The sequence below is a fragment of the Mesocricetus auratus genome, unplaced genomic scaffold (genome assembly GCF_017639785.1).
Source record: "Mesocricetus auratus isolate SY011 unplaced genomic scaffold, BCM_Maur_2.0 contig_5422_pilon_obj, whole genome shotgun sequence".
NCBI lineage: Eukaryota > Metazoa > Chordata > Mammalia > Rodentia > Cricetidae > Mesocricetus > Mesocricetus auratus.
Window position 1 is genome coordinate 4,105 of NW_024433757.1, and position 4,104 is coordinate 8,208.

Sequence of the window (4,104 nt, forward strand, 5' to 3'; positions counted from 1 at the left end):
AAACCTCTACTTCCTCTTGATTGCTTTTCTGAAATTGGTTCCCATATTTCTGAGGGCCCTGGGACCATGGGCCCCGTGACCCGTTTTTTGATTGGGGTACCTTGGGTTCTTCAATAGGGGGCAGAAGCCTCCCTTTTACATCCCGGACTGACCTGCATTCGCTAGCCCTATGATAACCTTTACCACAACGATGGCAAAGCTTCGATTCTCTTGTTCTTTCAGGGGCTTGACAATCTTTCTTAAGGTGCCCCATTCTCCCACAATTAAAACAAGCTTTTCGACTAGATAAATCTCTATACCTGTGCGTTTGTAAAATGGCGGCAGCTAGTCCTGCATTGGTTAGGGGTCCCCCCAGCTCCCTGCACACTCTGAGCCAATCTTGTAAACCTTTGCTTTTGCGAGGGCGATAGCCGCTCGACATTCCTGGGTTGCTTGTTCATAGACAAGTTGCTCAATCAGGGGCATAGCTTGTTCTGAATCACCAAAGATGCGACTGGCGGCCTCTGTCATTCTGGCCACAAAGTCTGAAAATGGCTCTTGGGGTCCTTGGACAATCTTTGTAAGGTGTCCACTGGACTCTCCCCTTTTTGTGAGGGCCTTCCATGCTTTAATAGCGGCGGCCGACACCTGACCATAGACACCCCAGATGTAGTTGGTTTGATTAAGGGCATGTTGACCCTGACCTGTCAGCATTTCAAATGTCCACTGCCTCTGATTCTCATCTTCAGCCGTGGCATTAACTCTAGCTTGTGCCTGGGCTGCATCATACCAGAGAGCCTTCCATTCCATGTATTGTCCCATGTTGGGAAGCACTGCTTTCACTGTCGTCTGCCAGTCAGTGGGAGTCATGGCAAAATTAGCAAGCCTTTCCACCTGTAATGTGGTAAAGTTAGCATTGACCCCATAATTACGAACGGATTCGGCCAATTCTTTGATTTGATTGTAATCTACAGGGGTATGTACTCTTCCGCCTTCCGCATTCTCGAATACTGGAAAAGCTACTTGTATTTTTCTCCGTTCCTCTAAAGGTAAAAAGGAGTCAGTACCAGTATTCAGCCGAAGCTCATACTGCGGAGGCGCTGAGGGGCGTGAGCCCGCCGGATTTATAGGCGGTGGCCTCACATTCATTTTTGTTTTCAGTGGCCGGTGTCTATCAGGGTGATATCTTTCTTCCTCATACCGTGCCACCTCCTCCTCTAGACCACCTTCTTCGCTAGAATACAGAGTGTCAGAATCAGAATTATCTAGCTCCAAGGCTTCTAGCTCTACTGTAGGGTATAGACTAGATTCTGGCTTTTTCTTTTTCTTAGATTTGTTAGGGGGTGAATGATCACTCCCTTCTTTCTCTCCCCCTTTCTTAACTTCTTGGGGAGGGCCTTTTTTCTTAGACATGTCTTTCCTTTTGCGAGCTCCCATTCTCTCACTCCGTTCAGTTTCTGACATGCTATCCTGAACTTCCTCTAAGGTTCCCTGACTTTCTATTATAGCAGGGTGACAGGCCTCATCCTCCAAGCAGTTTTTAACTAGCTTCCAAATGGCTTTGGTACCTAAGTGGAGATCTCCTTCTGCATGCTTCCTGTCTAGTTCTTTACCTAGCTTGTTCCATGAGGCCACAGTGAGGGACCCGGAACAAGCATACCATGGTGCCACTCTATCTACCTCCTTCACAAAATTTTGAAGTGTTCGTGGTGCAATTTTAAGATCTCTTTGTTTTAGCACAGTCTGTAGGGCAGTAACCACTGACTGTGACAACCCCATCGCGCTAGCGGCTTATCTAAAAACGGCGCTCAACTCCGTTACCAGACTGACAGCACCAGACTGACAGCACCAGACTGACAGCACCAGACTGACAGCACCAGACTGACAGCACCAGACTGACAGCACCGTTCTGTCAGCACCAGCCACGATGAAGGAGAAGGACAAACAGGACTAGCACCAAAGCCTCCACTGACCCGTCCCACGGTGATGACAAACTAAGGCCAAAGTCGAGAAAGGGGGTATTCAGGATAAAGCATACCTCTCTGAACTTACGTCCCTGCAGTTCTGAATCCGCCCCGTCTTCCGAGGGGTCTCCCGCGGCGCCGGCGATGTTGAAGAGTTCCCGGGTTTCGGCACCAGATGTCCCGCGCTACCGTCTCGCCAGCAAGAACGACGCAGAACACTCGGATCCTTCTGCAGTAAAGCTTTAATGCATCTTGAGAGATAGATGATCAGCTTCTTAGAGGGAGACCCCAAGCTAAGAAACCCAGCCCCTTATATAAGCCTAGGAGCTCCGAGTGAGATGTGTAGAGCCGGGATTGGTGGTTTGCACATCACCCCAGATGACGCCACGGGAGAGGCACAGCTTAAACGGTTAACTCCAACTGACAGCAGATGTCAGCGCCATCTTCTAACGGTTAACTCCAACTGACAGCAGATGTCAGCGCCATCTTCTAACGGCAATAGCGATAGCGAGGGCGGCTCCTCACAGCCTCTATCATTTTCCATGAAGTTGTTTTTAAGATCCTTCTCTTCTGGTTCATTTGCATTGTATTGTCCGTGTCTTGCTGGTGTGTGGTCTCTAAAATTAGACCTTGTTATTTTTGTTTTCCTGTTGATGAGTGTTTTTTTGTATTGTCTCCTTCCCATCCCTTATTCTAGTGGAAGCAGAAAGAGCCACATCCTGGCATGGATGTTAGGGGACCAGAGTTCCCTTTCATTGGGTGCAAGCAAGTCCAAAACTCTGGTAGCTCTCTTCTTCCTGGTCCTAGTCCTGGTCTCATGGGTGGAGAAGAAGACCGGAAATCTGGGGTGCATAGACCCCCACGATAGGGGAGAGTCAGTGGCAGTCTACAGGCACTGGAAGATGGGTGCAGAAACAGATTCAGAATTCCCTGGTCCAATGGTTGGAGAAGAAGACCAGAAAACTGAGGTGCATACATTCCGGCCGTGAGGGTGAGCTCAGTGGAAGTCTCAAGGCAGTGTTCCTGTGGTTAGATAAGAACAGGAATTTGGGGTGAATAGCCTTAGGCTGGGAGTGGAGGCTCAGTGGTGTTCCTCAGGCACTGGTCCTGTTGGTGGAAAGAAGATGAGGTATTTGGGTTGTGTAGGATCTGCCGGGAGGGGAGGCTCAGTGGCATTCTCCAGGCACTAGTCCTGTGGTTAGATAAGAACAGGAATCTGGGGTGCATAGTCTCCCACAGGGAGAGGAGGCTTGATGGTGGCCCCCCGGCACTGGTCCCATGGTTAAATTAGAAGAGCAAACTGGGGTGTGTAGACTCCCACTGGAAGGGGAGGCTCAGTGGCAGTCCCCATTGATTCTTTGTATTGATTTCCTAGTTTCTACTTTGTTGGTTTCAGATCTGAATTTAATTAATTCCTCTGGGGAGAGTTGGCTTCCTTTTATTCTAGAGCTTTCAGTTGTGTGATTAATTTTTTAGTGAGTATTCTTCAGTTTCTTCAGTGGGCACTTACTTCTATGAACTTTGCTCTTAGCACACTGCTTTCAAAGTATGCCATAGTTTTGGGTATGTTGTGTCTTCACGGAAAAAAGCATTCTAGGAAGTCATTAATTTGCTTTTTATTTCTTCTTTGGCCCAGAAATGGTCCAATTGCTCATTATTCAATTTCCATGAGTTTACATGGTTTCTGCTTTTTGTGTTATTGAATTCGAATTTTAATGCATGGTGGTCTGATAAGATACATGAGGTTATCCCACTTTTCTTGTACATTTGAGGTTTGCTGTTTTGTCAGTTATGTGGTCCATTTTTGAAATGTTCTGTGTGGTGCTGAGAAGAAGGTATATACTTTTATGTTTGGATGCAGTATTCTATAGATGTTTGTTAAACCCAATTGGGTGATAACTTCTATTAGTTCCTATGTTTGCTTTTTAAGTTTCTGTCTGCTGATGCTGTCTAGTGGTCAGAGTGGGGTGCTGAAGTCTCCCACTACAAGTGTGTGAGGTTTTGTGTGTGGTTTAAGTTTTAGTAATGTTTCTTTTAAGAACGTGGATGCTTTTGTATTTGGGGCATAGATGTTCAGAATTGAAAATTCATCATGGTGTATTTCTCCTGTGATGAGTATGAAGTGACCTCCTTCAGTCTAATTTGTTACATGTTAGGATTG